This window comes from Hylaeus volcanicus, chromosome 3 (assembly GCF_026283585.1).
Source record: "Hylaeus volcanicus isolate JK05 chromosome 3, UHH_iyHylVolc1.0_haploid, whole genome shotgun sequence".
Lineage (NCBI taxonomy): Eukaryota > Metazoa > Arthropoda > Insecta > Hymenoptera > Colletidae > Hylaeus > Hylaeus volcanicus.
In genome coordinates this window covers 21663461-21676197 of record NC_071978.1, presented here as the reverse complement: position 1 = coordinate 21676197, position 12737 = coordinate 21663461, and positions in this window count along the sequence as shown.

Genomic DNA, 12737 nt, shown 5'->3' with positions numbered 1-12737 from the left:
GATGTTTACGCATTTATGACAAATACATTCAAAAACATTTTTGGAACATAAAACATACTTTCATTTATGTTTCAATTCTTTTTCTGCATGTGCGAAAACACGAACTCGCATAAGAAGAAAAATGCTGCTTAGAATATTATCGAAGAACGTACGAGAGTATATACAAAATAGATTTACAAGACCTAGTGTACTTGGTCACGAAACGATACTCCACCTTTATTCCTCGGCTCGAATGAAGAGATATTACGTGTTCGCGGCAAGGAGACGCGAAATTTCCTTCCCGGGGAAACCGAGGCGGTAAGCGTTTATTCGCGTGCGTCCGGAGCGAGGTAGAATGGACAAGAACAACGGGGATCGGAAAGTTCGGGGCGAGTAGTTTTTCCGTCTTGGCGGTTTGCAATCTAGAGTTTTGAGCCCCGAGTTAACTGCTCTTGTCCTGACCGGTCGGTGCGCACGATTCTTAACTCACCGGGGCATTGTACACCGAACGGAATTCCGTGTCGACGCCGATTCCCACCCTTTTTATCTCATAACACCGCGAGGAGTATCAGGAATGCGGCTGGAACTCCCAGGGAATTCCGTGTTTTCCAATATTTGTAATGAACGTTCGACGACGAAGAAAGCTTTCCGCCGAGCGAGCCCTCCTTCGACCGAGATAGACTATTTCGTCCGAGAAAGCTTGCAAACCGAAACGAAGGGCGGGCGGATGGGTCCGGTGAAATTTCACGACGTTGTCTCAAAAATGAAACCGATTCGCTTTGCTTAAGCAAGAAGAAACCGGGGAGATGGGTCGACGAAGAGATCGAAAAGTTGGCGAAAGTAGATTTTCTGCTTTCGTCGTTCGCAAAGCGAAGCTTTTGAACGGCGGGTTAACTGCCCGAGTTCTGGAACGACGATGTCCGTTGCGCCCCGTGGTACTTAACCCTTGGGGGCATTGTAGTCAAAGCGGAATTTCGCGCAGACACCAGTTTCTCCGTTTCCACTGTGCCGGGGTTGGTGGCACGGAATCCAACGGGACTCCCGCTTCCAATATACCATGATAATCGGGGAAATCTCGTTTTTGATGAATAATTTTCGCGAACGAGTCTTATCTTCGTTACCTCTTCACCTCCGTCACCGATCATTGAGCGGGAATTGAATCCTGTCCCTTGGTTAAATAAACGTAAAAAGTTCAGCATTTCTTGAGTGAAATACCAAGTTAAGAATATTCATTTATTTTTACAAATCATAATGGAATATAGGACGAATCATATAAACACTCGATCGATACTTTTAATTTTTATTTTATTTATTTATGAAAGCTTGAAGGAACGATCTTTATTCATTTCTAAATGAAGAATATAGACAAGGAAATACTGGTGAAAATTAACATGATGAAAATAACAGAAACCAGCATACAGTACGTTTATTATGAAAGATACACAGGTCTGAATATACAGTAGTTAAAGACCTATCGATTTTTGGCGTCAAAGCTCAGCCTTTTGCTTAATATACAGTGTAATATATTCTTGCATTAACTAAATAATATTATTCCAATAAATCATCGTTAGACTGGGGACTTTTGCAACTTTTATTTTATTTTTGAAACGAAGAAACTAAATCTGTCAATAATTTTTAACTCTTGGAAGAATAATAATCTAATACTTCATGGAAGATATTTATAATGCAAAGATGTTCCAAGTTCAATCGGAAGAACCGTGCATGGTTCTAGAATAATGTACTCTTTAATTATGTCTAGTGCTTTCAGCAATCATTAAAAATGTAAAACGTATGATGGAAACATTAAATTTTACAAAAAGGAAGTTGGAAACTACGTGCTCTCCATTAGTCACTCGTGCACACTGTGAGTTAAAACTCGCAAATGCTTGCCTATTAAAATCCATGCATATGGGATTAATACAACAAACTATATGCTACGTATAATGGATATTCTCCAGACGACTAAATGAATTTCCTTGGAAATAAAATTATTTGAGATAAAATTACAAGTACAATATTTCTTCTTGCAACAAATTTCACGTGTTAAGCGATAGAACGTCATACAGAAATCAGTTGATTCCGCGTTGATATTTATTCTTATCCTCATTCCTTAGTACTAACACTAAACTCTACCGGTAATAAGCTCATTTTGTTACAGTATATTGCACTTTATTTGTATTGTTTTCAGTGCTCCTGCTTCGAAATTTTTTAGACGTTACGCAACAACGCTCTCGCTGCCTTCGATTTTATTTTTTTCGCAGAATAAAATACACGTAGAATTCACTGGCGCCGCGAATCGACCATTAAACTATCATACCAGGCGCGGAAAACTGGCAATTATTTTACAAAGTAAATGGTTATTAACGTTCTTCGCGAGCTCTATATCAAAAAGCACAGCGATGGCGGCCTCAGACTTACGGCGCGTACCCGCAGGAGTTTCTCTTCCTTGATTTACATGCGAGCAACAAACGCGGCCGTCGAACGAGGCAAAAACCGTAAACGAGAATGCGATGATGCCGCTGGGATAGAAGCGCACCGAATGTGGGTTAATGAGATAACAACTTTACAGGGAATACGCCCGTTTACGGATCATCGATCGTGTTCAGGATCCGCGGGATTCGCGAAATGCCAGGCGTGTTCCAGAAAATATCGCGCGTGTTGGTCACTTTGCTCGTTGATCATTTCTAAACCATCTGTCAAATTGAAATGCGTGTAGCGATCCATCGTTGAGAAACTCGTTTTCTGCTGTGACTGTGAAAACCCATTTAATATTTGTTCGGCGTTTCTATTCTCTTTCGCTGAGTTTTAGAACGCGGTGGGAAAATATTTGCGCTCTTAGTATCTCTAATAATTTGATTTTTGACTTGGAAAAATAGAACAAATCTGCTGTCCACTACACTTTACGAAACAAGAAAGAATTCCTTGATCCTTTTCCCTGTTCCGAGCCACTTTTATCGCTTAATAAATAAAGGTTTCGGAGGGGGCAATACTTTCAGGAGACAAGCGAATATTTCTGTTATTCGACGAGGGCACGGGTGGAACCGTTGTCGCGGAGATCGTATAAATAATCTTCGATGTGTCGCCACGGAATTTCTTCAGGACGTCGAGGCTCGTAGGGGCAAAATTTGTCCGATCTGCTCGACAATTCGATTTCAGAAGCGACGGGGAAGCGGGCGCACTTGAATGCTCGGGCAAAGTTTTTCAAAGCACAAGTTTCGGATCGGCCACCGCGAATATATTCCGTGACGTTTCACTGGAATATCGTGTTTGTCCGAAGTTGTAAATCATCCGTCTTACCAAATATTGTTCTCTTACAGGAATACTTTCACCGTTTCACCCTCCACCTGCTATGTAATCGGTAAATGAATTCGAAAGTGAAATTTATAAAATTGATAGAGGAGAAATTCACAAAGGGGTAGTAATTATTTTGTCAAAGGCAAGCATTAAATTTCGTTTGTTAAACATCCTATTGTAAATAAAAATCGAATAATTAAATTTTAATATAGCATTCTTACCGAACTGAATCATAGATTACTGGAAATAAAATTGTCACGAATTCGAAAGCGTTAAAATGGGAACAGCGAATACTCGAGCCGATCCAGGACTCCTGACTCGGGAACGAATATGTCAATTCAGGAACTATCCCCGTGTATTGTTCTGAAATAATTCCGTCCCAGGGCGGAAGATTGCCCGACACAATGATGCCGCGTGAACATTTATTACGTTTCGTTCGATCGTGGCGCTGTCAGAACCGAACTGGGGAAATTCGGAAAAAACGGGATCGCTTCGGGAAGCGCGGTGTTCCAGTAGCACCTGGCAAAATTGGTTATCGATCCAGCCAGTGACCAATGCTTCCCGGCATCGAGGTAACTGAGGAATTAATAAAATGTACGTTAATGTTAATGAGGTCGTTCGATAAGACTTCATTCGTTTCATCAACCATACGAGTCATTTCAGACTAGGTTCCTCTACATTTTGATCTTCAAAACAAACTCGCTGGGTTCGTCGAGACAAAACATTAAATTTCTTTTATAACAACACCAATTTTATTTTTATTTAAGCCTCCATGAAACTCTCTAATGATGAGAATTATATGACGTTACATAGGTTCATACATGAAAGAATTTATCTTACACCCGAGGGTTAATACAAAGTACTGGTTCTCATTTGTACATTGTGTTTCAAATGTTTACAGCATTTTTTTTTAAACGTATAGATTACACTCTTTCATGAATTTACATAAGTGAGAACGCCTTACTGTCGGGCTCACGAAGTAAGAGTCTTGTATTCATTGGAAGTTGGAAACTGCACTTTCTCAGACTTTTTATTAACCCTTTATTTACTGATTTTCTCGAAAGTTTTTAAAATCTAGGCGTCCATCTTCGTCTTATATCATCAATAGAGTTGTGTTTAACAAACTTTCAACAAAAAGCTTGACGAGCCTTATAAGTCGCGCCAGTAAATGAAGGGTTTTAATTCGTGGAGAGTTATATAAGTGGCCATTGCCAGACTATATGTTTCAAGTCTTGCACTTCGGCATCACATTTTCCATCGAGAGAGTGACACGGCGAGATTGTAATGGTCCGATCTTTGAATACTCCTTGCTCTCTCACGAGAATACCAATTTTATTTGGAAATAGTTCATGGTAGTATACAATGATTCAAGCCACGTGTGTGGAGTATATTAGCCATGGGTGACTCTTTTTATAGTCAAATTTAAAGTGTCCGGATTAGAACTCCTTCTGGCAGCGGCAGTTTCGATGGCTGCTTTATTGGTTGAAAGCTGAGTGGAAGCTTTTCCCGTCGAAGCCACTCGACTTGTTAACGGTGGCTTGAACTTAGGGATTACGGCACGTCGAGCCGTAAATTCATTTACGATTCGCGTAACCGCGGATATTGAAAAGGAACCGGGCGTCGCATTATCCGGTTGCTTTTACGACGGAACGAACGCCGCGACGCGATGTTCTCGCGCCAAGAGGATGGCTCTTGTATTGCGTGATTAAAACGCGTCCGGGAGTCATTTTCTTCGCAGTGGATTTTTACGCCCTCGTGCATTAGCATCGCGGTCTGTCTGTGCAAGGAATTATGAATGAAAAGTACAACCTTTACATATAAACAAGAGTAATAATACAAAATAATAAAGTAATAATAAAAGTAGTAATTATACAAAAATTAAATAACAAAAAAGCAGTCATATTTCAGCATTTAAATAAAATTGAACATCGTCGTATGAATGGGTTTGACCTTTCGATTTTTGTTCGCTGATTGCCGAGCATGGTTACCTGGCACGTTTTTTTTCGCGAAACAGAGCTTGTCGACGTTCCCGGTTAATTGAAGACCAGGCAATAACATGCGTGCGGTAGTTCGTGCCTCCATCGAGTAACTACACGAGTACAACGTTGCGTAATTAATGTAGGGAACCACGGGGAGTGAAACGGAACCCTAACACCTCCGGTGTGCTAACGAAAATAAATGAAAGGACGAAAAGAAAGTTTCTTTTATTCCACCTGGATATTGCTGGCGAGTTTACGACATCGCTAACGAACAACTTACACGTCCCAAAAGCGGTCGAGATTATAGGAGACGTATCTTTCGCCGAGGCTTCAGCTTAATGGATGAAACTACCCTTCAGAATTTCATTCCTCTTACGTTACCTTGAAAACTCTCCGAGACACGAAATACTTTGTAGAGAAACGCTTTTGAAATATTTTCCGTCTCTGCGGCCGGTGGGAGACGGTATATCTTCCGTGTCTTCGTATGGCTACTCGGTATTACATTTCTAAGAATCTTTTGCTACAAACAACTTAAACGTGCTCGAACACGTTCTTTGCTACCGCAATGAAAGTCTTCGGATGTGGTGTACCGCGTACAAGGTGCTTTATAAATAGGTAGCGAGACTTTCGGAGTCTCTTCTTTTCACTTTGGAGATGAACAGGAGTCTAGAAATGCTTCGTTTTTCGATTCCGAATCATTTTCGAAGGTTTGTACATCTACGATGTATTCTAAGCACTCTCGTAGATGATCGCGAACGACTGGAGAATAATTATCGTGTCTTTGCGCGGCTACTCGGTATGTCACGTATCCGAGTATCTTTTACTGCAATCGATACAACTAGATTTAAGTACGTTCCCTCGCATCGCTATGGAAATCCTTGGAAGGATTGGTAAAAGGAAATGTTTGAAGATTATCCTATACACTTTGAGGATGGATAAGGGTTCCAAGATCGCATGTTGAGATATGCTTCGTTTCCGAGTTAGTAACATTTTTTCGTAGAGTCGAGACCTCTGAGAACATTCTGTATCAAAGGTGAATATTCAGATGATAAGAGGAGAAATTCCAGATTTAAAGAAGAATGTATGCGTACACTGCCAGGTGTACGAAGCATTCTAGGATTGAAGTATTCTACCATGGAAACATCTTAGGATTAGGGCGCGTTAGAATTGAAACGTTCCGAGATTTAAGCGTTTCAGGGCAGTTTGCGCACCCTGCCTTGCAGATAAGACTATAATAGCCGTCTCGACATCGTCTTCGCGCGATTTCGAAACACAAGAGACACGCGTAACGCTCTGAAAGGCGACACTGTATCTGACCTTCGGCAGGCTGCCGCTTATTTGATTCCCTCGTACGTAAACTTATCCTCTGTGAACTTTGAGAGCGTCCTTTATGTCGGCACACGAGACGCTAAACATTATAGGTTCTGAGCGACCCAGGAGAGCGCTCTGTTGGGATTTAACTTCATTTCACATTCAAGGGAACGCAAGTCTGTCTGGTGCACCGGTGACAATCGTCTTACGTACGTGCGCTCCGCTCCAAACTCAATCTCAAGAATCAGACCTTCCGAGTGGCATTGATGCCTGGTCCTCGGCATCTTGGTCGTAAATTACTGCACGGTTAGGCCGAGAGATTTATTTCGGAAAGAGGAGAAAACAAATAAGAACACCGTGTTCTGTAATTTAGCATCGTCTTAAAAGTAATTACATTCTTATACAATTTTATGACGAGTCCTTGAAGAAAAGGGCGTCATACAAAGTGCATTCTTCTTCGGATTGCTGGTCAGAGCCACTGATGAGTGTATTATAAAATAATGCTTGGATTTTATCTAAATAAGCGATAAGTTTAACAATAGGATTTTGTTCTAACTCATTGTAAAAATAAATGAAATTGTACTAGATTAAAAGAAAATTCATTCTTTGCAGAGATCTAAATAAACATCCCCCAAAAATATTGTTTTTAAAAATTGCATGCATCACTCAATTTAGTTCTACGTAAAATATTTTTCTATTTAATTGAAAAAGATGTTTCTAAGGCCAGTCATTTGTTCCATCATGATAGAAATAGTTACAAATGAACGCGTCGGTAGGTTTAGTGTTAATCGAGTTGTCTAAAAATAATAGGAAGTAAAGTGACTTAAATCCTCGATATTTTCCGAGAGCCCCTAATATTTCATGGCAACGGTAACGAAATATTCTCCATTTAGAATGGCGATCAACTCTCGAGTTACCGAAACTGGGTCGGTATTTTATACAAGAGGTCTCCGCTACAAAGGACTGCGCTCGTCGCTTCGTGTTTGTACAAAGTAGTCTCTCGTTTACTGTGTTTCTGAAATGAAATGTAGTATTTGACATTACTTCGTTCGCCTCCTCTTTTGACGCAGCGCATTTCGGTGGCTTTTCTTTCCATCAATTTTGACCTGGTTACGTTGAACCGCGGACTGTTAATGTTTCAGCGAATACAGAGTGAACGTGATCGTTGAGCAAATATCTCCTGGTGCTTATTACATTATTAGATCGAGATTGCAGCCAGGAACAGTGGATCGTATGAATATTTTAATCGATTTGTTAAAAATTGCACGAAATGACACGAAGAAATTGTCGGATTGACGACGAGAATTGACTTCTAAATAATAAACGACTTTCTTCCGTGATATCATTGTTCTAAACACCTTTCCGTGCTCGTCTGTAATTAAAATTATGATACAAAATTCAAAAGGGAAGCTATGAATGTTTCACTTTCGGAGAAGTTGAAGTGGTCGTCGACTCGAGACTTTTCTTTCAAGAGACCTCACTTTGTCAATTGTCGTCCATTCTTCATGAATATAAGTTCAGTGTTCCAAGAATATTGTAAAGAATGCCACGCAGCTTCAGATGGAGACTCCAGGGTATTTTTCGATTCTGCACAGTGCTTGTCGACTTGTATTTCAATTTGTTGACAGCAAGAATCTGTAAATTATACGAACGGTGTGATACAATCCGATGTATTAAAAATTAAAGACAATCTTTTAACCTCTGAAATACGGTGCTAATAAATAACCGAGCAATTAAAAGCGGAGCACATTCCTCTTTTATGAATACTAAAATTATTTTATACCGTTTATAAAATTCACAGTCCCTAGTTTAGTCTCAACAAATCCATTCACGAGTGCTAGAACAGATTAAAAAAATAAAAAGCACCGGTGTATCGGTAATAAAAGTTTAAAAGACGAAGAAAAAACATTCTCTTCATTTTGACACGTTCAATGGGTACCGAACAAAGATACTACATTTTTAAAAACAATCCGAATGCTATGGACGTTCACGTTGTTCCAAATTTTCACAAAAGTAACCAATACCACGCTTTCATAAAATTCTCCGAATGATATTCTTAATTTCCGAAACCAATGTATGAAAACAGCAACATACAGCAGAGGTTTAACCATCGATGCAGATTGTTGCTCGGTTTGTTATACCACGGTTCGACGAACTCTATTCTATAATTATACAATAACGGTGGAATCTCTTGAAATTATAACTATACCACGCATTTAAATAAACAATTTATTAATACAATGTAGATTTTATGCGTTCGCTGCGGTACGCAGAATACGTTATATAAATGAATTCAATAATATTTCATTTCGCGCGTGTATATCGAAACCGATTGGGTTACGTTTTTATCGAATACACGATAAATGCGTAAAACAGCTAGTACATTTATTAGCAACAAATTTCGGTACATAGGATATAGTAGCTATTAATTTCGCACGCATAACTCCGCAGTGGGAAGACATCGCGTGGAACGCGTATAAATCAGACGTAAAGCTGTGTAAACATCGCGAGTTCAACCCCCTATCCCTCCACCTACCTCGTCTCTTAACGTACAGACGAGAAACAGGCTTACATCTCCTCTGAGAAATTATGACGTCTTTGCAAGCGCGTCGTAAAAATTTCCCTCGCAGCAGCAGAGCCGCGTCTGCGAAACGTTTCACTGGAAGCCGATACATCCCCGTCGTGTTGAACGTTATTTTCGTTTAACTCCCGCAATAACGGCTGCATCACGAGCTGTTAAACTACTATTACGGCATTTAACGCGATGCATCGCGGACGAGGCCCGCATCATGATTTAATCCGTACAACATGATAGCGTGTATCTTGATGTCTACGTTCACTTGAACGCGATATGCTCGCGTCTGTTGAGAATGTTTTAGCACGTGATTGCTTCCGGTACTTGTACCAATTCCGAATATGCTCCAGGTGAGAGTATTTTCGTCGACGAGAGTGAGGGAAGGGAATACATGCATCATCAGCAAAAAATTGACCAGAAAAATCTATTCGTTCATTAAGTATTGATCGAGGTTAGTCGTAACATTCTTTGATGAATATTGAGGACGATTTTCCACATCGCTGTAGATATTTTGTTGAAGGTTGATTTTGAATAGAAAAGGTACTTTTTTTAAAGGTATTTGATCAAGGAAAATATTAATATATGTATTTGATGTTAATTTAGCTAAGCACCAAGTAAACGCGGTGACTTGACCGTTACTACACAGTTTTTTACCCCTTGTCCTAATTGCCTGTCGTGCAGCGACGAAATATTTACAATGAATACAGTAACATTCAGTCATCGATTAAATATTAACAACAATCACGGTTCAGAATGAGTATTCATTGTACACAGTAATCGCGAGAAATTTTTCTATATTTTCATATGCATTGTTCAGACGAATAAAATATCTCTGACATAATTCAATATTCAGGCTGCAAACTTGTAAGACGATCTTTAGATATGAAAAGTGTATAAAAGTATATAAAAGTATATCTTTCTGTACCGATCAGCCGCCACCCATTTAATCCTGACAACAGGTGGCTGTTTCTGAGCATTCGATTTATTCGATGAATTATTAATTATTACACTATGCCGGAGTTGCAAGATTTCGAGTGCCTTTTTATCGAAGGTATTTCGGTGATTTATCAGCTTATCGTACAAAGTAAGAGTCTGTCTATAGAATAATAATATGAAAAAACATGGCCCCTAGAATCCATGCACCTTATTCGCAAAATAATTTCTTCTATAACCCCCAGATTAACAAATCACGCCAGGTTGTATCAAACACCTAAATTTCCCAGTATTCTCGCTAAGTAAACCGACTCGTACGGTATTTACAGAAGAAACACGAAGTCCTCGACGATCCGGCACGTCGTAATCGTTCGCTTTTCATTACCTTCGCGAGAAGGTTCGCGAGCCAGGGTTAAAAATAAAGGATTTCATCGTTTGTCTTCATCAACTTACAGCATTCTTCGCGTCCGTTCCAGAGGGAGAGAGAGAAAGCTCTTCCCCTTAATCGATCGCGGGGACATCCGCGGAGTCGGGCTTCCATCCGACCACCATCCATCTATCCATCCATCCGTCCATCCGACCATGAAACTAACGCAGTGTGCAACGGGATGCAAGAAGCGTCCATTATCACTGTACAGTTTTTTGCGGCTTACGCCGGCGGACTTTTTCACCGCCTTTAATTCGTCGAAATGAAATTCCGCCATCTGTCGTTCTCTAAGCATTCGCGGCACGCTTACCTCTCCGAATTTCTGCCAGCCCAAGGTGTCCTCGCTCGCTTAACGATCCCTCGACGATGAATTAATCGAGACCAACCGTGAAAAAAGGACGGCTACCATGTTTAAACCGTGATTAGGGACTGGTAAACTCGACTGTCACGCTCGTGGGATATTGCAGCCATCGAATACGCGACGGCGACACTCGGACGTCGAAAGGTCAGTCACCTTTTGGAGGCGTTTGATATTGTAGGACCTTGATTGTTGCAGGAGTGCCTTGTTTATTGCTTGGCGAGACAAGTGGCGGAGGAGGGGGTTCATATATTCCTTTTTTGAGCACTTATTCATTAATATTCACGTTTCTCCCGTTGCTGTTAGGTTAATAAAAATCACAGACATTAGGTACTGTAGGACTCTGGGTGCAAGGAAGACAGTGATGGGCAAAACCCTAGGCTTCGAATAAATCTGAAGTTTGCCGACATGTTTGTCTCGTTTCCTCTTTTGAATATTTTCCGAAGTAAGGAACGAGGCAAACACATCGGCGAACTTCAAATTTATTCGAAGCCTAGGGTTTTGTCCATCTCTGAAGGAAGAGTTCGTTTTAAAAGAGAAGAGTTAGTTTAATAAATGCATGTTAATGGTGGAAGGACCGGCACAATATGGAGTTTTGTGCAGCCATGCTTCATCGGTTCCTGTTAAAACAAAATGCAATTTTCAATGCAGTGCAGTATCACGCGAAGCATGTATAGGATGCCCGATTATTATTGTATTACCGTTTCTTGTATATTTTCTTTTTGTACAATGGAAACGTAATTAATGCAGTGGTAAAGATCACGAATGTGTCGATGACACGTACCACTTGGGATAAATTCCCCCGAGAACACTCACCTCTCCAGAACAACTCTCCAATCAAGGACCTACTAGGCACATCATAGACGAATCCTCCATCTCCGTTACACCATTCATCCAGCCAGAAGCTGGAGTCACGGTAACGTTATCGAATTTACGAGAGCGGCACGGGCAACCGCGAGTTCTCGATACGGCGAACAAAGCGAGGATAGTCGAGAGGAAAGGTATCCGTAGTTGTAAACGGAACGAAACGAATACGACGCGTGGTATCAACAGTCAGCGTTAACGGGCGCGTTCTGGGCGGCAGTTGCATCCACACCATGTCGAAAATCAAAAGGTAGAGAGACGGCGGCGAACGAATGCGGACAGGTACGACGAGGAAGAGATAGGGATAGATTTAGAGGTCTGTTTTCATTGCTATTCCGAATCGTGCGGGTTTCCGCACGGCTTCTGTCGTCCTGTACGAAGGCATCGGACTGATTGGTAAATCCACGGCTGCTCAATGATGCGTTTATTTGCCGGGGAATTAGGGCAGGAAGCGAGACAGAGCGACGGAGACGGGAAAACGAGCTGGGAGACACGGACGGTGAGTTAGGAAACGGAAAAGAGCGGCCTCCAGAGAGGGGACCTGGAACGAGTGGGTCCACCCTTCTCTGGAGGGCTCGCGTACTCCACCGCAATCAGTAAACCTGTAAAACATTGGATTAGGTGGCCTAACTCGACCTTACCTCCCCTGGCTTCGCTGTACGAACTTCCAATTTCCAGCCACCGCTCGCCGGCGCGGCCTCTGTTCCAACGTCGCGATACGTTATCCAATCGCGTTCGAATTATTCGCCTTTTGCGTCCACGATCGGATCCACAGTTCTTAGGATCTTCTCGCGATCCATTTACCACTGGGACCTGCGATTTCGCCCTCGAAACGCTTGTTTATTTCTCTTCCTTAACCCTTTTAATTCTATATACGTCTGTTCGATTTATCTCGAATTACTACGAAGTTAACCCTCCTCTTCTACGGTGGTTTCAGATCACACATTTAATGCGGTAATTTTTCACCTAAAAACGCATTTACAACGTACAAATAGGGGTGCTACTCACTAAAAGAAA